The sequence below is a fragment of the Callospermophilus lateralis genome, chromosome 11 (genome assembly GCF_048772815.1).
Source record: "Callospermophilus lateralis isolate mCalLat2 chromosome 11, mCalLat2.hap1, whole genome shotgun sequence".
Classification (NCBI taxonomy): domain Eukaryota; kingdom Metazoa; phylum Chordata; class Mammalia; order Rodentia; family Sciuridae; genus Callospermophilus; species Callospermophilus lateralis.
In genome coordinates, this window is record NC_135315.1 from 94555927 (window position 1) to 94577719 (window position 21793).

At 38.9% G+C, this 21793-nt stretch overlaps 2 pseudogenes; both read left to right on the forward strand.

The window, feature by feature from the left end:
* The first annotated feature begins 397 nt into the window (after nt 1-397).
* On the forward strand, nt 398-912 carry LOC143410294 (ankyrin repeat domain-containing protein 50 pseudogene; annotated as a pseudogene).
* Nucleotides 913-7073: 6161 nt separating this feature from the next.
* The window catches only part of LOC143642328 (activating signal cointegrator 1 complex subunit 3-like), a 73177-nt pseudogene continuing 58457 nt past the window's right edge, over nt 7074-21793 (forward strand).

Genomic DNA, 21793 nt, shown 5'->3' on the forward strand with positions numbered 1-21793 from the left:
TGGAGTTTGGACAAGCATTTGTTATATATTGAAAGACTGAATTTTCTCTTTTTGAGTTTTCCTGATTTATTATTTCATCTGTATGCTTCAAATCTCCACAGTCACATAAAGTCCAGACATAAGGATGGAGCTATATGACCCATCAAGATATACAAAAACTATTGGCAAGCTTTGGAAACAGTTGTTTTTTGCATCTGTTCAACAATGAATATATTCTCTGCTAATCAAGAATATGGAAGCAAATACAGTCATGCACATTGTATTGATAAATTGTGACTGTTGAATTTTTCTGTAACTGGTTACTTTTGTCATTCAAATGCAAGTTATTTCCAAATGGATATAAAGACTATATTGGTGTACCTAGCTCCTAGCCAGTGTTGAAGATAGAAAACCTATTATGACTAATCCTTGGGAAGAAAAGGTCTGCAAAATGCCTAGATGAGTTTACTGCAAGGGAAGCAGTTTTACTGTAGGGAGTGGGTTTTCCACAAGGTTCAGCATTGCCTCCAGGAGAAAAGTAGCTGCTACAATAGTGCTGTCAACACACCGTCCCTTGTGATGAATTCTGGGAATAATGCTGGTGCTGTCTCAGGAAAGGCAGCTGCCTGGGGTGTGTTTTTGGTAGGAGGGCCTCGTAGTGGCAAGACAGCCCTGTGTACTAAACTCTTATGGCCAAGTTCACCTACAAGCTTGCAGAGAGATTTACCTTGCCAGGCTTTGGCCTTTCATTTCTGCAAAGCCCAGGACTCTGATACTTTGTATGTTGGAGGGTTCATTAGAGGTCTGGTCACCCAGCTATGCCGCAGTGGACTACTCCAAGGATATGAGGACAAGCTGCGAGATCCAGCCATTCAAAGCCTCTTACAGCCTGGGGAATGTGAGAGGAACCCAGCAGAAGCATTCAAAAGGTAACAGCAAAGAATGTCATAGTGTTTAGTTTTCTGTGCAACAATTAGAGACTTTTAGCTAGGGTTTTTTTTTTTTTTTTTTGAGGTACTTTTACTAGTGCTGTGCAGTTGGGCTAAATCAGTGGTTTTGAGTACAACTGTTTATTTTAGTATGGGAAGAAACAGAACTTTGTATTGCACAATTTATAGATTAAAAATAAGTCTTAACTGTTCTTGTTTAACAACAGAATGTTCCATTTCTAACGGTAACTGTCAGTGGTCAAGGGAGTCTTTTCTTACGATAAAGAAGAACAGTTAGCTGCCTGGAAACCAGGCCTCATTTTCAGGGAGGATGAACTATCTATACTACGAGCTGAAGTAGAAGGACTCTCAGTGTAGAAGCCAGTAACTTTTTGTTTATAGCATATTATTTTTTATATGAAAATTTCTCCTTAAAAGGCGTCATAGGCATTGAGAATCTGAAGAAAATTTGCTAATGTGTTTTTGGGATTATTCCCATATTAACTTATTGAAAAGTTGAATTATAAATTTATGTGATATTTATAACATAGTGAAAATTTGGGATTATTTTAGTGCTTTTAGTGAGTGGTGCAGAGAACATCCCCCCCCCACCTGCAATTTTAGTTAAGCATTTGTTCATGGTGAGTGGACTGATCTAAGCAAGTTGCTTTTTGAAGTGGCTGCAGATTCAAAATTTGCTCAAGAAAACATAATTTCTTGAAAATATAATTTTTGCCTGTCACTTCCTTGGTCATTGTGAAAGTAGCAATTGGTCATTGTATGCTGGCTTTTACCTCCCTTCTACTTGAATGACTCATTTTGCCACACACCTTTTTCTCCCCATATTAACTAGGCTTTATCAGGTAAAAGTTTGTGCCCCAAGGATTATGGAGCACTGTGCACTGGAGGTTTGTATGAGTGTGTCTCCAGGAGGACTTGGAAGAGTTTTGAGTAGCTCTGAAAAGGGTGATGCTTGTTTTTATGGCCTCCTCTAATCTAGTGTTATGAAATTTATAAAGTTTGAAGGTATATTGATAATATTTAGTAATTATAGCAAACAGTATGTTAGACATTTTTCAAACAGTTTTATAAATATTAAACTATTTCATTTTCATAATGTTCTGTGAGGTAATTCCCATTTACATATGAGGAAACTGAGGGGTGGAAAGTGAAGTAAACTGTCCAATCTAGTTAAGTGGCATTTGAAGTATATCTCTCCATATTTGTAATAACAGGTTTCTTTTAAGGACTTGATGAAAAGAGGAGTGATGTAGATGTTGGTGTGCAGTGAAGTTGGAGAGCGAGGGCTGGCACACAGTGTGGCTAAGAATCAGGAATGATAGTGTAGAACTTAAACTTGGGAGGGGTTATTCAACTCACAGAGTCTTGCTTTTGAGAAGTATAGGACTCTTGGGGTCTTTTAATATGTCAGTGCTGTCCAGTGGAAGTGAGGGTGCATCTTTTTGGTCATCAAAATCAGGCTTAAAATTGTTACATCACTCACCAGTCTATGAGGATGTCTGAGTTAATGCTTGTGGCACGGACGGGAGATGGCAGGTGTGATGGAGCGGGTCCATTGTGCAGTCACTGTGATTGAGCCAGTGAGGAAGTCTTGAAAATGAAACTTTCCCTTTTAGGAGACAATGGTCTCTACCCAAAAGCATCTTTTATTACTTTTTCTCAAGATTACCATCAATAGTGAAGACCTGAGTTTTAATCTCTTTGTCATCAGTAAGTTCATAAACTATTTGGATGACACCTAAAACAATTACTTTCAAAGAATTCAAGAAGACCCTAATTAATTAAAATTATATAATTTTGTAATTTAGTGGAATGCATATATAAATTTCTAATACCTAAATGTTTAAAATCCTGATAACTATATATTTTTGATGTTCTAATACTTAAGCATACCTCTCACTATAGTATCATTGATTTTTCTAAAAGAAACTTTTCTCTTACTCAGTTGTTCCTCATATTTTCTTTTTCTTGTGTAATTTACAGTTATTATCTAATTGAAGTGAAGAAAGAAGCATTTAGAGCTGTGTGTGAAAACCACACCAGCACTGCTTTTCTGATTGACAGTAGGTGCTATTCTTGATAGTGGGTGCTAATCACTTTGTCTTTCCATCCTATATTTTCTATGTCTACACTTGCTTGCCCTTTTACCACATTAACCAGTAAGAAATCCCTCACTGGATGCTGCCCCTCCATCCAGGATTTCTCACCCTCCAGAATGGAGAACTGAATAAACCTCTTCTGTTTATAAATTCCCCATTCTCTGGTATTTTGTTGCAGAAGCAGAAAATTGACTAAGTCAACTGACTTGTTAAATAGGTCCATCAAGGGGATTTTAATAGGAACATATTCTATCAGGGCATGTATAGTTGTAATTTAACAGCCAGACCATGGGACAGAGGACCATTGTTTTCAAGGAGTTGTGGTATTTTGAGGGAGATAGAAGTAGCTATGTGATGAGATGAAATATAAATATAAGCAAAGATACACAAAAACTTTTTTTCACTTTAAACAAAAACAAAATTCAAAACCAGCTTTTATATTGTTATTTTCTTAACATTTAAAATTTGATAATGTTGATAGTTCCACATAATCATGTGAAACAATTTATTAGTAGTGAGAAATTGATAAAGAAAAAACCCTTATTCTCAGATCCACTAAGCTGGGGAACTTTCAGAGAAGTGATTTAGTAATAGATGCTTTTTTAGCCACTTACTTTTTCTTCAGTTTTTCTTTCTATTTTTCCCTATATTTCACTCTTACTACTAGGTGAAACACATAATATCGTATGCTGACTTCTTACATACAATGATAAGACTGTGTATTCACATTAAGTACCAACTTACAAAGATTCCATTTTCCTAAATAACAAAGAGAGGTAAGAGGAATTTCACATTAATCTAGTTCCATGCTGTCATGTTCCCTTCTGACTTGGCACAGCATGTCATTTCTTAGATTTAGTTGTCATAAAATTTTTTTAATATCAATTATTATTTTTTAAAATATTTTTAGTTGTAGATGGACACAGTACTTTTATTTTATTTAGTTACCTTTTTGTGGTGCTGTGGATCAAGCCCAGTCCCTCATATGTGCTAGGTGAGTGCTCTACCACTGAGCCCCAGCCCAAATATTCTTTTAGTTGTTCATGGACCTTTATTTATTTATATGCAATGCTGGGAATTGAACCCAGGGCCTCATACATGATAGGCACGTGCTCTACCAGTGAGCCACAACTCTAGCCTTAACATCATTAATTCTTAACTGCAAATATTGAGAGCAAAAGCTGTGTGTTTTTAAGAACAGTTCATAAAAAAAATGTCCTTTTCATGTCAGAGCCTGTGTTCATTTCAGGCCAACATGTGCAGGACCAGGAGTGAGTCATGTGTGTGGCATGGCTTCCTGTGTCGCCCTGTGGAGTAGGAAAAAAGAGTGTCTTCAGGGCACCCCAGATGTAGCATAGACAGAATGAAACTGTGATGAAAATTTAAGATCAGTTGTCTAGGTTTTGAGAGTTCAGCAGGAAACTTGAGTCCATGGTGGAAGGCAGCATGGCTTGGTAGGACAAGATGGTGAACTGGGAGACCACCCTGACACTTGTTGTTGTGTCAAATAAGAGTCCCTCAATGATGGACTGTTATTTCCCAGCTTTTTATCTGTTTTTGTAGCATTGATGGTTCTTCACTTCACTCTCTCTCAACTTCTACCTTGAGTTGTCCTCACACCTCTTCTGCAAAAAAAGTAGGGAGAGGTGCTGCAGCCTGCTTGCTGGGGCCAGGTTGCTGGGCCGTGGGGTTTGCGTTTTCTTCATCTTCCACTCTGCAACATGCCTCCAACTGCCCTTGGAACTTGTGTCCATTTATGGTCTTGTAGTAGTGTGTATTTGAATTTTCATTTTCCCACCAGGCCACAAGCTTTTGCTTTGTGGTCAGGTTCTGTGTGTTGTGAATTTCTGTTCTGTCTGTGTTGTAATCAGGATAGTAGTGAATGCATCCAAAATCCCTCATATCTAATAATTATGTTTTTTAGTTCTCTTATGGAATTTTCATTGCTGATTTTTATAGCTTCCATTTGTTGTTGGAATTCTCCATCTTTCACCCATTTATATACATCTATTTTCTCCAATATTTTAATTACAGTTATTTTAACCTCTGAGTAATTTCTCAGCCTATATTAATTATCTTTTTTTCTACAGATTACTAATCTCCTATTCTTTGCATTTGCCTATCTAACAATTTTTTAATTGTATGTCAGATGGTGATAGATGATCATGGTGGCAGAGAAGGCTTTCCCCCTCCCTGCTTGGCCAGGCTGGTGAGGAACTGGTGCAGGTGAGAACAAGCTGGGCTGGTGTCCTTGCTGACTTTGGGAAGGCCTCTGATTCCTGTCTGTGCTTGGTGTGGTTGGGCTGGTCAGCTCTGCTCAGCTCTGACAACTTGCTAATTCACTTCCCTGGGAGATGTTAATGTGTGGTGCTTTTGGCCTGGATTCCTTACACATCCTGGAGTTTTGTGCTTAAAGCAAGCATTCTGGCTTAGCAGAATTCTTCTCTCACATGCCACCATTGGAGCCCTCAAGGTGGCTTTAGACACACCTGGTCTGTTCTCTCAGGCTTCTAAGCACAGCCCACAGTTTAGCAAAGTCTCTGAGGGAAAACGAACCTTGTGTTCAGGACCCATCACACATGCACTCTGCTCCTTAATAGGGACAGACTGACTCATACAAACCTTGCTGGCTTTGCTCCCTTGGTACAGTCCCTTACGGCAGCCCAGTCCCAATTCTTAGTCTGCACCTGTAGAATTAGCCTGTGTCCCCAAATCAACAAATGACCCCTGAGAAGAAATCAGCAGTCACTTTGTTCCTCACTTTGAGAAAGCTCCTGCTCTGCAGTTTCAATCCATCTTATTTTTTTTGCTTTAGCAGCCCCCTCGTGTCTGTAAAAATACAGTTGTCATTTTTCTCTCTCAGTTGCCAGTTGCTACAGGGGAGGTTGGTGCTGGGGCCTACTGTGCTTCATCCTGCAGAAGGACCTTGACTTTTTTTGTTTTACTGGATTTATGCCTTTGCTCATTAAGTTATTTCCCTTTTAAAAAGTCAAATTTGCCCCTGCCCTTATTTCTCTGAACAATACAAATGCATGTTTTAAGCCCTTAGCAATTTGGTGAGTTACTGTAGCTTAGACGCGAGTACACACTCCGCTTTTGGGTTTGCTGCCTTCTTGTGAGCACTGAGTTTTATTCCCCTCCTTTGGAACTCTGTTATTCTTATTCCAGAGGTTGTTGATCACCTTACCATTCTGTCCCCAGTGTGACAGACTGTGAGGGCTGCAAATGGAAAAGTAAAGTTCCTCCTGCAAGCTGCTGACTTTTAGATTCAATATTGACTTGAAGTGGTCAGTTGCTATCTGCACTGTGGCTAGCTCTGTGTGCTCCAGTAAGCATACTCCCCACGTTTTTAATTTCATCTTTCTTTTGTTGTTGTATTGGCCAGACCCTGTCCTAGCTCTGGTTTCAGATAGTGAGTCCTGGTGCGGGAGATGGGGGACTCCTAGTCCCTTCTCTCCCACTAGCAAGTACCCAGGCTGTCACTGCACGCTCTGGGGCAATCAAGGCTCAAACAGTGTGGCTTCTCTGTTTCTGACTCTTTAAAATGCTTCTTCACTTTGATTATATTTTTCTTTTTGTTTTCTTGTTCCATATCTCTGGGCTATGTTTTAGCAAGGGCTAGACAGTTGATAAAAATGTGAAAGTATTATAGTCACTAGGCAAAAATTCAGGGACACATATTATCCCATATTTTGGGCAAACTTTTTCCTGATTTTAATTTTCAAGTAATTTACTAGGTTCTTTTGGTTTTTCTTTTAAACTAATAGGTAATATTCCATCCCAAACTGGTTGAAAGTAATAATGATACTTCTTCTTCTTTTTCCACATGCTTTAGATAATGATTGGGATAATTTTGTTTCTAAGAAAACAAGATAGAATCTAAGTTTGTTTTCCAAGAGAATACATAATATATTGATTAAAAATGACTAGTACTTTAATTTTTCTGCTTTACCCTCATCTTCTGTAGGAACTTAATTTTTAAAGTCTGGGTTTTTTAGAGAATTTAACAATTTGTCAATGAAGAGATGGTTAGCATGCACTCTCAATGATTTCAGAAAGTGCTCAGTGCTCAGAACTGCTCTTTTTAGAGCAAGCGGACCTCAGGGCTCTGGACAAGTACTCTGCCACTGAGCCCCCTGCACAGCCCCTAGATTTATACTGTTTTGATGCTGAATTTCACCAGATGGTAAGGACATTTCAGGCTCCAATATTCAAAATAGATAATCTGGTATTGCTACTTGGTGTCAGTCAACTGTCACTATAACAAATGTCTGAGCTAATCAACTTTGAAAAGATTTACTTTAGCTCACAGTTTTAGAGGCTCCAGTTCCTGATGAGGTGAATCCATTGCCTTCAGGCCTCTGGTGGGACTGGTGGCAAAGTAGAAGTACTCTCCTCATGGCCTGGTGGTGAAAGAGGACGAGGAAGGGGCAAGGGTCCCACTGTCTCCTTCAAAGGCCCCCTTCGTGACCTGAAGACCTCCAAGTAGGTCCCACCTTTTAAGGTTCTGTTACTTCCCAGTAACAACAAGTTGGGGACCTGACCTTTATCACATGGGCCTTTATGGGACATTTATTGAAAACATAGCCTAAGTGTAATCTGATTTTTAAAACTTCTTAAAATCAAGGTAATTGATGATGAATGTAGAAAAAAGTATAGATACTTTAAACCGTGTCTTATCTGAGGGTACTTTGGGTGGGTGCACCTTGGTGACTTTGCAGTAGCCAGCATGTATCATGCAGCAACAAGATGAAACCTGCAACAGCAGTCTTTGTGTATTGAAGGCACATTCTGATAAATCAGAGATCATTGCTGACACCTTCTTGCTCTGTCCTCGCCAAGTAGCAAAAGGATGAGCCAGCTTCTGAGATCTCCTTTACAAGGGCACTAATACCCCATTCCTGAGGGCTCTGCCCCTCTACCCACTCACTGCCTAGAGGCCACCCCTGACACTTTGGAGGCTAGGATTTAATCTGTGAATCTTGGGAGGAATGCAGACATTTGGACCATAGCTAGATGGTTGTTTATGTTCAACTTTTAGGTGTGTTTGAAGGAGAAAATGAATTAGCATGAACACCTCATATATTTGATTTATGAGACAAATACCTTGCATCCCTGCAACCATCACATCCAAGGAGAAAGTCACTGATTAAAAACAGCTACCAGTTATATCACTCCTTAGACATACTTTTCAGGGTTCACATATGATTCCTTGTGTTTATTACTTGAGAATTTTGGTTCTTTATCCACTTTTGGAAGTAGAGCAGCTTGAATTAATATACTGCTTTCAAGTAGATTTGTAATTTTGGTTTGCTATTATTGTATTCAAAATTTTCTCTTCTGCCACCATTTTATTTCACCAGATGCACACAGTTTTTCAGAGAAAACCTATTTTTCCTTCTTACTGCACTATTCAGGAGACTTAGGAAGGGGTAAACAATTGCATGACAAATCAAAATCTTTGTATATTTAGAGCAGAATGAGAAATCGCTCCTAAAAACTGTGTTTCAGTAACATTCCATGATTATTGCAGCAATATTGCATTGCTCATAGGCCAGGGAAATAACTGGAATTTTAGCATTCAGGGAGTTAAAGATTTAAGTATTCTTCTCACTTTTAGAATCACTGGAAAGCACAGTGCGTGTGTGCGTGTATGCGTGCAGGAAACTTGAGGAGTTCTGAGTCCCAAGTGCAGTGCAGTGGGAGAGTTGCCTTCCTGTTCAGAGTGTGAGTCCCAGAACCTTTCTCTGCTCCTTTCCACCTGGCTTGTCCTCCTGTCTGAGTCCTGTCTGGTTGCTCCTCCTCGCATTCCTACACTGTGTTCTCCCAAGTCCATAACAAAGAGATGCCTTGTGTTGAGTCAGTGCATGTTGGTGCTATTTAATAACAAACATAATTGAACAGTTTATCTGAGAAAAAAGGCTGGAGACACACATTTGCTTAGGGTGTGTGGTCTTCAGTGAATTCTTTCTATCCTTATTTCTTTATTGCTTTCACATTCTCTCTCAAAGATCAATGAATTTAATGAAATATAACTTTGCCTCCAATTGAAAATGAGTTCTCTGGTACTATTATTTGGACAAAAATAGTGGACCTAATAGCATTTGAGGATTGGGGAAGTGTTGGGAGCCTATGGCAGTTAGTTGGAGTAAACCGTGACCTTCAATTGAAAAAGTATTTAAAGAAGAAATGCTGTTTATTTCGAATAGCTGCAAATATTTTTAGTTTTTTTTTTGTATTCTCCAACTTTTTAAAAATTTTTACATCATTTACTTTGTGTTGTTAGGGGACAAACCCAGGGCCTCACATGGTAGGCCAGGGCTGTACTGAGCCACATTTTGTTCAAGTTTTAGCTATCAATATACATATATTATTTTTAACTTTTTAGTTGGAAATACATGGTTTGGGGAAATGCTCTTGCTGTCATGAAATAGAACTATTATGAATGTTAAAAAACCAGATTTTCTCAGAAGGTGCACTTCCCTCGACATTACAATGGGCCAGAGCCAGTGACGGTGAGGTGGTGTGTGGAGGGAGCTTTGCCTTTGAGCTTTTTGTGGTGACACACTGACGTACTCACCAGGAGCATGACAGACAGCTAAGGAACTGTGTGACCCCTGCACTCGGAATTGGAATACCAGGTCGGTACAGGGTTATTTTTCTAGAGCACCTCTGAAGTCTAAAGAAAATATTGAGTCCCCACTATTCCTCTGAAGTGACCACACTAGGTTTTGCCATATTTGAAAAGTACCCTGCCGCAGTCTTGATGGGCACAAAATCACCAAGCCACCAAAAAGCCTTGTAGATTCAAACAGCAACTCTTTATTCCCGTACTCTCACTGACACTCTACCCACACTTCCCGGGAACACCCTGCCTCTACTGGGCTCCACGCCTCAATTCTCTCAGAGCCCCGCGAGAACTCAATGGGAACTCCAAAGGAGCGGGCACCTGAGGCAGCAGGATATGCCCTAATCCCAGCAGAATCTGCCCTAATCCTGGAGCCGCCCTATTCCCAGCAGGATCCACCCTAAATCTGGAGCCACCCTAATCCCTGAGCAGGGTCACCTTTCAACCAAAAATACCATGCATCTTTACTACTTGGCTATGGCTCTCAGCAGTACCCTTTTCCTAATGATGACACATTTTTTGTTTTGTTTGTTTTTGTGTAGGTTTAACAGGTCCCTGGAGAGAAGTTTAGTTTATTTCTTCCTAGAACCCAAACCAAAAAGTCACACAGTGGGCCATATTCAGTATTTGGACACAGTGAAGTGGGGAATCACTGCAAAGATGGTAGGAAGCAAAATGGATGCGTTGTGGGTATAAGATGCAGAGTGTGCATAAAAAAGTCCAAGTATGTCAGGAATTTAAGAAAGTAACTAATGTAGGGGAAAAATTTTATAGGAAGTCCTATATTAGAGTTCTCCTGAGAAACCACTAACAAATAGATTTATTATAAGGAATTAGCTGACAGTTATGGAGGGTCAGAAGTTCCAGCTTCTGTAATTAGCAGGCTACAGACCTGGAAAAACAATTCAGAGGCCTGAAAATCAACAGAGCTGGTAGGTGCGGTATTAGTCTGAAAGTCGGCATTCTCTAAACCCAAGAAGGACTGAGTTTTTTGAGTCTGAAAACAGGAAAGGCTGGTATCCCATCTCAGGCAGTCAGGTGGCCATATCAGCTCTCTCTTGTAGTCAGGCCTTCAACTGCTTGGGTAAATGACCCCCCACAGGAGGAGAGCAGTCTGCTCACTGGTCCACCGATTCAGAACCACCCTCACTGACATGCCCAGAGCAATGTTTGACCAGTGCCTGAGCACCCCCTGGCCCAGCCAGATTAGCACATGAAATTAAACTAAAACAGCTCCCTTGGAGCTGAGTGTGAGCCAGCAATGAACTATTGGGTTTACTTTTAAAGATGTGACACTGGAATGAATGAGCATTGTTCTGGATATCAGCACTAAAATACAGCTACTTGTTCATTCATTCAGTCAGTAAGTATTTATAGATCATCACTTTTTGTAGGGTCCTTTGCTAACTGCTAAAGATCTAATGGTGAGTGATGTGAAGGTAGTTTCTTCTTCCCCAGTTCCTTGGTTCCTTAGTTAATTACAGTAGTGGTGGACTTTGATGGCTGTTCTACCAGTATAGATGTTGAGATTCTTACCTGGTAGCTTTAGAGCAGTGTGTCGCAAAGACCTGCCTGCGTAAGTGAAACCTGGGCTGAACTCCAGGGAGTGCAGAAGAGGGGTGAACACTCTAGCAGGAGAGCAGACAGCTGAGCAGGTCCAACATGTGAAGGGCTCTGTGCCCAGAGCCAGGAGCTCTCCAAGGAGGTGAGTGCGCTCACCAAGAGCCGATGGCTGGTCCTGTCCTAGAAGACAGCAATGCAGGGTTTTGACTCAGTGGTACTAGGAGCAGATGGCACCCTCCATGGAAATGAGCTGGTCTAAGAGCACTGGAACCTCCAGGTACCAACTGGGAAGAAGACATCTGAGTAACAAGTTTCTTTCCTAAATGAATTGCTCAGTGTTATGCAAATTAAGGAAAGCATCAGCCCTTGAGTTCTGACTAGGCTGACTTCTTGCTGCTCCACAGTGAGCTGCAGGTTTTGTTTTTTCAGAGACAGATTAACAGTAGTGATTTATTAGTTTTATTTGCATTCAGTGAAATTGACTCTTTGTGGAATACACTTCTGTAAGTTTGACAGATACACAGAGTCATGAATCCTCCCCAGTGATGATCAGAGCAGCTGTCACACCCACATTCCCATTTGCTTGTCTTTTATAGAACCCTGCCCTCATGCCAACTTTTGTAACCACTGACCTGTCCTTATAATTTTGTTGGTCTAAGTATCATATACATGCAGTCTTACATGCAGTCTTCTGAATCTGGGTCCTTTCATTTACAGATTGCATTTAAGACTCGTTGTATGAGGTATTGAGTTTTTTCCTTTAATGACAGTGTGGCCTTCTCTTGTATGGATACTTAGTTAAGAAAATCTGGGTTGTTCCCAGTTTGGAGGATTATAAATCAAGCTACTATTAACATTTATGTACATATTTGTGTGTGTGTGTGTGTGTGTGTGTGTGTGTGTGTGTGTGTGGCTGTGAGTTTCAGTTAGTAATACCAGAAAGGGGGATTGCATGTTAGGAAGATCCAACCTCACAAGTGATTGTGCAGGTGGAGGTGGCTGTGTGCATGCTCTGTAGTGGCCCAGACCCTTGCTGTTTTCAGGATTCATTCAGTTCAGAGAGTCTATGGTATCTCCTGGTTCTAGTTTTGATTTGAATATCCCTAATTATAAATTTCCCTGATTAATTAATAATTTTGAACATTTTTATGTTAAAGATATAACAATGGAATGAATGAGCACTGTTCTGGATATCAAGTATAAAATAAAACCTAATCTGCCTCTGAAAAACCAAACTTTCAGCTTACTGTGTAGCAAGGAGTCAGCCTCGTCAGAACTCAGGGGAGTGACACTGTCCTTAATTTGTATAACACTGAGCGCTTTATGACACCCCTGTATCTTTTCTGAAGTGTCTGTTTCAGTCTTATTCCTATTTTAAAAAAATAGATTTTTTATTATTGTTTGAGGGTTCTTCATGTATTCTGAATGTAAGTCTTCAATCTGAAATATATTCTGTCAGTCTTTTGTTTGACTTTTTATTCTTATATCAGTGTCTGAAAGTTAATTTTGATACAGATAAAAGTTTTCAATTTATTTTTCTTTTGTGGATCCTACTTTTGGGGTAGGGTCTGAAAACTGTTTACCTAACTCAAAATCACAAAAAGATTTTCCTAGGTGCTTTATAGTTCAACACTGAAGACTGTGATCCATTCTGAGCTTATTTTTGTATGAAGGGTGAGATATGGGTCCAGGTTCCTCTTTTTTTGCATCTGGACATCCAGTTGTTATCATTTGTTCAGCATCATTTGTGGAAAAAACTTCTCCTTATTCAATTGACTACCTATGCAGCTTCGTAAAACATTAGCTTCCTGTGTTAATGCTGACATATTTTTATAGTCTCTGTGTGTGTCTACAGCAAATACCAGGCTGTCTTGATCACACTAGCTTTATCGTGAACCTCAAAAATGGGTAGTATACATTCGTCAACTTTGGTCCTCTTTTGGAATAATTTTTATCATTTTAGATTTTTATGATTGCTTGTTGAATTCAGAATATGTTATGGAAACAATTGAGGTAGAAGTAAGTCATTCTTGAACCTGCAGGTGAGCCCCTCATATTTTCCTGTGGGGCCTTCAGCGTGGGGATGAAGGGGGAGGTAGGCAATTTGAGGGTTGGTATGGTTGCCGGCTGCCCCCTCTGGTGATACCTTGTGCTTGGCGTGGGGTTGATTTCCAAGTGGTTTTACTCCTTCTTTGTCTCCTAGCTGCTCCCAAACACTTCTTTCCTCATACCTCCCCTCAGTGGGGTGGTAGAGAGGGTGGGGGCTTCTTTCCCAGTAAGCCAACATTGTACCCTTTGCTCTTGGGGGTGGATGGTCTTGGCAGTCCTGTCCCTCCCTTGCTGTGGGCTGCCCCCTATTTGATGGTTCCCTGGGGCAGTAGTGTTTTCTTCCCCCTTCCCCCTAAGGCTTTTCTATGGAGTGTGGGTGGGGAAGAGTCTGAGGAGGAATCTCCTTCCCAGTGCTTCCCAGCCAGGACTGTTGTTGTTTAACCGATGAAGACATAGATGAAGCCCGCGGGGTCAGTGGAGAAGGTCAGATGGAGGATGTGAACCCTCCCCCTCCTTTTATCTGAGGTCCCTGGGGCTCCACTCTGCTCTTCCTCCTCTAGTCTGTATTTCCCCCAAGATCCCTGTGGGTTTTGCCCCAAGGACAAGTGCTGGCTTCTCTGCAGTTGTGTTTTTCTCCCTGGATTTTGGACTTCATGGTGGCCCTGTGACCAAAGCTTTCTGATAGATTCAAAAAAGTCTTGAACTTATGACTTGTCTAGCTTGCTTTGCTGTGAAGCCAAGAGGAATGCCTTTCTAGTTCCCTATACCTGAGGAGGTGACCCAGAGTGTGTGTGGAAACCTGCAGTTCACAGTAACAGTTTGAACTCCGGGAAGATTATTGTCCTGTAAATCTGAATATGTATCATCTATTAGTATATTCCTTATAATTTATTTCCAGCAGCTTTAAAAAGCTAATTAGCCTCTTTTAAAAAGGTAGTACGTAAATTCATCATATCAAGAAAAAAAGAGCAATGAATGTATTTCCTTTCAGAATCTCCCTCTGTGCTTTCGGCTGCCTTGGTCTGGAGTCAGAAGGCACCTATGGGCTGGTCAGCACTCCGACTCAAGGCAGGAACATCTAACTCAAGCACTTGAAATTGAATGAAAGAAAATATTAAGAATATAAGGCATTTGGCTGAATATTAATGAAACTTAGAAATGAAAGATACTTAATAAGATATATTGAAAGTAATGAGCTTCTTAATAAGATATTTAATAAGATATATACAAGTTCATAAGCTCCATTAAAAGACATTTAATAATATATACATTAAGTCAGACCCATTAACATATTGCTGCTGTTAAATATGTTGATTGATATTTTTGTCTGAGTTTGATAACCTACACTGTTGCATTATTTCAAATGGAATATTATATGTATACACACAAACACATATCAACATGTAAAAATCTGACCTAGACAGTCTAAATTATTCATTATTCATGAATGTGTACTTTGGAGGAGTTTTCTTTTTATAGATTATAAAATATAATTGAATAGAAATGTGGATCTCGTGTTACTTGGTCTAAGTTTTCCCAAATAGATGACTTTGAAATAATGAGAGGGACCTGAACATGGGAATTCTGAGTTTACTAAAGTTCTTATCAAATGCTTTTTTTATTTTTTGGGTACCTGGGATTGAACTCAGGGGCACTGGACCAGCGAGCTACACCCCTGCCCTATGTTGTATTTTTTTAGAGAGAGGTCTCACCAAGTTAAGAAGTGCTTGGCTGTTGCTGAGTCTGGCTCTGAACTCACTATCCTCCTGCCTCAACCTTCTGAGCCGCTGGGATAATAGGTGTGTGCCACCGCGCCTGGCACTTACCTAATGCTTTAAAATATTAAAGTAGCATCTTCTCTACTCAGTGCCTTTCATTCATGACACAGATCTATGGTGTCAGTGATTTGTGAAGATAGTTTTGAGTGCTGGGAACCTGCCAGTGTACAGCATTGGCTCTCTAGAACCCTCAGGGTCATGTCCACTCTTCATTGAAAAGCATACAAAGCCAAGCATTTACTCTTTTCCACAATTCTTTCTTCCCCACTGTGCTCAACGCTCTTTCTACAAGCCCATGCAGGTGCTGTTGCCTTAACTGGGTTTTCTTCTTCCTTCCTGTGGGCCCCAACCTTGACACTTGCCCTTCCTCCTCACCCCCCTCCTGGCTTTGACCTCACCTGCCTCAACCTCCACACCCAGTTCCCCTGACCTCTTCCCACACCTATCAGGTTTGTAATTGGAAACTTACCTAATGTCATTTTTTTTCTTTAAACTATAAGCATCAAAAGAGCACATCTGTAACTCCAGCTACCTGGGGAGCCAAGGTAGGAAGGTCATGAGATCAAGGTTAGAGCTCAGTGGAGAGCACTTTCCAAGCATGCGCAAAGCCCTGGATTCCATCCCCAGCACCACAAAAAATTTACAAGAGCGGGACAGGACTGAGGCAGTTTTGAAAGGGACAAAGCCAAGTTTTCAACCCACCAGTGTCATGCAGCACTCATGTCTTCTTTTAGAAATCTATAGTGAGCAAGAAGCAACCCTTTTTATAAAGTCCTTTCCAACAGCAGCCAAGTGAAGGTGAAAATGGGATAGAAAATAATGAGCATGATACACCTTGGATTTTAGACTATTTTTTCTTCTTTCAACAAATTAGAATAAGTGGTGCATCTGTAATAGAGGGGAATGTTAGGAAAATCTGTTTTACTCACAGCCCCTACTAACCCAGACCATCAGAGATACCAGCTTACAACTGAATTCTGGCCTGGAACTTTTTTTATTTAGAAGTAGCAGATGAGATAATTGAGCAACCTGACCAACACTAAAATTTATTGTGACCACCTGTGTTATCACCTCGGGGTCTGTGAGTCTTACAGAGGAAGTGATGGCTACAGTCTCCTCCCAATGTTTTGTTTATATAGATATAAACAATATTTTATTGTTTCATATGTTTCATCTTAGTTGTACAGGGTTTCTTAGTGGAAAGAATGTATACATATGGTCACATACAGTCATTTTTGGATGTGTGTGGAAAATGTGTGTGTATGTGTACAATATAGTTATACCTACCAGTGGGGTTCATTTTGATGTATTCATAAATGCATATAATTTGTATAATTTCAACCACCCAGTACTTCCCTTTTCTTACCCACACCTTCCCTCTTCTTCCTCGACTCTATTGGTTTTCTTCTATTTATTTATTATTTTTAATTGGTGCAGTATAATAGTATATAAAAGTGGAATTCATTGTAATATAGAGATGCATGACATAGCAAGTTGCAGAATTCCAGATGTTTGGTGAAAAGCCAATGCTCCTGTTTACCAAGTAATGAAGCACCAGTGGATTACATAGAGCCATGAGCCTGACAGTATTCTACCCCAGATTACTGAAAATAGTCTTTGCAAAAACTCAGAAAGGGAGATGCTATTACAAGGAGCCATGGACTTCAATACAAGTAAATTAAATGAAATAAGATTTAGCTTCTTAATCTATAAACATGAATTGAAAAAGCCCTCTGACCTATTTTTTAAGACTTTTTTTTTTTTAATGCCATAAGGTCTACCCTGTCAGAGGGTCCGTACCTTGCAGTGGTTTTTAATCGATTTACTGAGCTGCTCATGTTGACCCTTGTTTTCTCTCTGTGTGTTCAGGAGCACCTATCTCAGTGAATTGTGCATTGGTGGTAATCTATCAATATTTGCTTAATAATCTAGTTAATGAATGTAAATATGTAGCAGGAGGAGCCAGATAATCCTAGCTGAAACAAGATGGAATAGTTTGTAGAAACAAGGGGATAATTAAGTATTCAGATACAGATTCCAGAAGGAGGCAAATCAAAGATAAAAGAAAATAGTTGTTGGTAAAGTGAGCTGACATATAAATTCCCACAAAAACAGCGTGGGCTTGTTAGCATCAGGTGAATTGTCAGTGATGGAATTTATCCCTTATATGCGTTGAATGACTTTCTGTGTGGGTTACATTCACAGGTACCTCTCAGAATCTTTAGAGGAAATTGAATTAACATTTAGGATTTTTTTTAAAAAATATATCATCATGTAAGAATTGGCAACATTATACTATTTAATGATAAAGTACAAAATTTCCCCTGAGGCATTAGTGATTTAGCAACTCTTAAAGCCAAAGGATGGAAGGTTTAATTGTTATGTTGGAATCCCTCTTGGTGATGCTCAATTGTAAGCATAACAAGACATTTCCACAGGCAATTTTCTTTGTCTTAAAATTGAGTGGCATTTGGTGAGGCAGCTCCAGTACTTCTGACATGTCGCTTGCTGAGGCACTTACTGGTACCCAAAGGAAGGCCACCAGGAAGCCTCTCTTATCCTGTTTCACCTGGGCCTCTGCGGAGCTCAGCTAGCAGTGCTGGGGTCTTCCTGACACCCATGGCCATCCCTACACCCTTGCCCAAGCCCTGGCAACCTACAGGGGGCACTGGTAAGTGAGGTTCTCTGGGGCTTTGGTCTGGGAATGTGTATGTTGCAAACTCTGCCCAGTGAGTCTGAAGAGTAAGCCTAGTTAGAAACCACCACGTCATCAAGCTATGCCCTGGGTTTGCTAGTTTTCATAGGAATGCACAGGGAGGAATTGTTGGTCACATGATAGTTACACTTACCTTGTGGAAGAGCAGCCAACTGCTTCCCAGAACAACAGACCATGGTGTGTTTTCACCAGCCACGGATGAGGCTTTCAGGTTTCTCAAATTCTTTCCAACATTGCTATTATCTGTCTTTTGGATTATACTATTCATTCATTGATTTTGATGTTCAGATCCTTATTAACTAATGGTTTGAACATCTTTCATGTGTTCTTTATCCATTCATATGTCCTCTTTGGAGGAAAGTCTGTTCACAGTCTTTCCATCTTTCTAAATTGGATTATTTACTTTTTATTCTTGAATTGTGAGAATTCTTTATGGAGCCTGCATATAAGTCCCTGTTCAACACATGATTTATAAATTTTCCCATTCTGTAGGGTTTTTTTTTCATTTATTTAATGTTTTTCTTTGATGCAAAAAAGTTTTATATTTTGATTAAGTCCAAAGGGTTAGTATTTTATTGTGTGTGTGTGTGTGTGTGTGTGTGTGTGTGTGTGTGTGTGTGTGTTTTCCTAATGAATTAGATAGATTTCTACCACTGCAACCTGTGCTAGAATTTTGGTTTAAGTGATGGGTACTACAAGATAGTAAATCTGAACACTTAGAATTGGCTTTGATTGAGTTTTATATTCTAAGTAGCAAGCAAAGGCCTGAGATATAGTGAAAATCAATGAATTCTTGTTGAATAGATTAATTCATTCCTTAATACTTTACTTCAATAAGAACATTTAAAACTACCCAGAACAAAATCCTGAATAATTCAAGAAATAACAGTTTTTGTTCTTTGAATAATTAATTCTGGAAACTTCTTGTTTATCAAAAATGCTGATATATACTCCTTAAATTGAAATTATAATTCTGCAAGCATGCATAAAAGTACCTTTCAACCATAACATCAGGAAAAGTGAGTTCCTGATTTTGCCTTGGAAACACCAGGATAAGTGATAAGAGATGCTTCATTTTTTAGATTAAATAATTATTTTTGTAGTTGTAGTTGAACACAACAAATTTATGTTATTTATTTATTTATTTTTACATTGTGTTTCTTTTTATTGGTTGTTCAAAACATTATAAAGCTCTTGACATATCATATTTCATACCTTAGATTCAAGTGGGTTATGAGCTCCCATTTTTACCCCAAATACAGATTGCAGAATCACATCGGTTACACATCCACATTTTTACATAATACCACTGGGTGCATTACCTGAAGGGCTACTTGTAGGGCATTGTTTAACTCAGTAGACCTTTTTGTATTTCTTGTACCCCAATTCTTTTCTTCATTTCCTTTTATTTAATTCACTGAACTTCTGCCCGCCGCCAACACCACCTTATTGTGTGTTAGCATCCACATATCAAAGAGAACCTTCAGCCTTTATTTTTGGGGGATTGGCTTATTTCACTTAGCATGATATCTCCATTTCCATCCATTTAACAGCAAATGCCATAATTCCATTCTTTTTATCACTGAATGATATTCTATTGTGTATTTATATCACATTTTATTTATCCATTTATTGGTTGTAGGGCACATAGGTTGGTTCTGTAACTGAGCTATTGTTAATTGAGCTGCTACAAACATTGATGTGACTGTGTCAATATAGTATGCTGATTTTAAGTCCTTTGAGTATATACTGACAGTGGGATAAGTGGGTGATAGGGTGGTTCCATTCCAAGTTTTCTGAGGAATCTCAATACTGCTTTTCAGAATAGTTGCACCAATTTGCATTCCCACCAGAAATTTATGAATGCATCTTTTTTCCCACATGCTCACCAATATTTATTGTTAGTTATATTCTTGATAATTGCCATTCTGACTGGAGTGAGATGCAATCTCAATGTAGTTTTAATTTGCATTTCTGTAATTAGTAGAGATGTTGAATTTTTTTTCACATATTTGTTTGGCCATTTATTTTTCTTCTTCTGTGATGTGCCTGTTCGATTCTTTTGCCCATTTACTGATTGGGTTATTTGGGTTGTTTGCTATTAAGTTTTTGAGTTTTTTATATATACTGGAGATTAATGCTATACAGAAGTACAGGTGTCTTTGAGATTTTCTCCCATTCTGTAGGCTCCCTCTTCAGGTTTTTTTTATTGCCTCTTTTACTAAAGAAGCTTTTTAGTTTGATATTTTTCTATTTATTGATTCTTGATTTTGCTTATTATGCTTCTGGAATCTTGTTGAGGAATTTGGTCCCTTAGCCCACACCATGAAGAGTTGGGCTTACAGTTTCTTGTAGTAGGCACAGGGTCTCTGGTCTGGTGCCAATGCTGTGTCATTTTTGTTACTGTGGCTCTGTAAAGTAGTGTAAGGTCTGGTATTGTGATGCCTCCCGCTTCACTCTTCTTGCTAAGGATTGCTTTGGCTATTATGAGTCTCTTATTTTACCAAGTGAATTTCGTGATTGCTTTTTCTGTTTCTATGAAGAATGTCATTGGGAACTTAATAGGAATTGTATTAAATCTGTATAGTACTTTTGGTAGTATGGCTGTTTTGACAATATTAATTCTGCCTGTACAAGATCATGGGAGAGTTTTACATCTTCTAACATTTTCTTTAATTTCTTTCTTCAGTGTTCTGTAGTTTTTATTTTATATTATTTTATGTTTTTCAGAGAGAAAATTTTAATATTTATTTTTTAGGTTTCGGTAGACACAACATCTTTGTTTGTATGTGGTGCTGAGGATCAAACCCAGGCCGCACGCATGCCAGGTGAGCATGCTACCGCTTGAGCCACACCCCCAGCCCTGTAGTTTTTATTATAGAGGTCTTTCACCTGTTTTGATAGATTGATTCCCAAGGTGGTTTTTTTTATTAACCTGTTGTGAATTAGGACAGTTTTTGTAATTTCTCTTTCAGCTGATTCATCATTGGTTTATAGAAATGCAGTTAACTTATGCATGTTAATTTTATATCTTGCTACTTCACTGAATTTGTTTATGAGTTCTAAATGTTTTCTGGTGCAGTTTTTGGGCCTTCTACATATAGGATTATTCCTTTTGCAAATAGAGATAGTTTGAGCTCTTCTTATTCATATCTATTTAATTTCTTTCTTTTTCCTAATACCTCTGGCTATAGTTTTCAGCACTATGTTGAATAGACGTGATAAAAGAGGGCAGCCTGTCTTATTTCAGTTTTTAGAAGGAATGTTTTCAATTTTTCACCATTTAGGATGATGTTGGCTATAAGTTTAATGTATATAGCTTTTACAGTGTTGAAGTATGTTCCTTCTATGCGTAATTCGTCTTGTGTTTTGAACATGAATAGATGCTTTCTTTTGTCAAAAGCTTTTTCTGCATCTATTGAGATAATCGTGTGATTCTCATCTTTTAAGTCTATTGATGTGGTGAATTACATTTATTGATCTCCGTGTGTTGAAACAACCTTGCATCCAGGGATTAACACCACTTGGTCTTGATGCAATATCTTTAAAATATATTTTTTGTATCTGATTTGTTATTATTATATTGAAATTTTTACATCTATATTTATCAGGAATATTGATCTGAACTTTTGTTTTCTTGATGTGTGCTTGTCTGGTTTTGGTATCAGGATGATACTGGTTTCATAGAATGAGTTTTGAAGAGTTTTCTGCTTCATGGAATAATTTGAGGAGTTTTGGTTTGAGTTGTTCTTTGTGTGTTTGGTACCAATTGGGTGAGCATCCATTTCGTTTTGGACCTTCCTTTGTTGGGAGGCTTTTGATGGCATCTTCTAATTCATTGCTTGATATTGAGCTGTTTACATTTTCTGTGTCATTCTGAATCAATTTGGATAAGTCATATGTCTCTAGAAATTTGGTTATGTCTTTAAGATTTTTTATTTTATTGGAGCATAAATTTCAAAATAATTTCTGATCATCCTCTATGATAAAATACTTACATATGTATTTTTCATGATAATATTTTCTTTTTC